We start from the raw sequence: 702 nt of genomic DNA on the forward strand, positions 1-702 counted from the left end.
CGAAAGCTGATGTGTGCTTTGGTTCTTGTACCCTGTGCTCACCAACTGTACTGATTAGTTTTCCACCAGCTGTAAAGAGTGCATTGCCATTGAACTTGACATCAAATGGACCCTATTTCATGGACACCTGAATGGACATCAGCTGAATCCTGCATAGGATATTTGGACAGGCTAGTTTCACTAGATATATAGGTACTATATTCCCACTGTAGTGGTGAGACCTTTGATTCATTTCTGTCCTGTTCCCAGTGGGTTGGATTGTTCTTCTGCTCTCCCTCAACATATTTCCAGTTCCCATGAAAAAATATTTGGCTGAGGCCTAAGAAGCGTACTTATACCTCTGTTGCTCAGGGACAGGTGACAAAAATGGTATTTATTTATTTGTACATTGATCTTAAATATGGCACGCATTCATGGATTTGGAGCAGTCCATTTCCAAGAGAAACAGGGAACAGTGAGAAACATATCCTGGCAGCATCCCACTGTGAAATTCCCAGGGAACAGAATAGCAATACTCCTCACATCCGAGGAGCTCAAAGCACTTGGCAAATATTAGTGAATTGAGCCTTACAACCTGTGTATATGTACAGAAGTGTAACTCCCAATTAACAGATCGGGAAACTGAGGCACAGTTATATAATACAGCTTGCTTAGCAGCACGTAAGTCAGTGAAAGAGTCGAGTATATAAACGTGTTCCCTAC

Source organism: Phaethon lepturus, unplaced genomic scaffold (assembly GCF_000687285.1).
Source record: "Phaethon lepturus isolate BGI_N335 unplaced genomic scaffold, ASM68728v1 scaffold12135, whole genome shotgun sequence".
NCBI classification, from domain to species: domain Eukaryota; kingdom Metazoa; phylum Chordata; class Aves; order Phaethontiformes; family Phaethontidae; genus Phaethon; species Phaethon lepturus.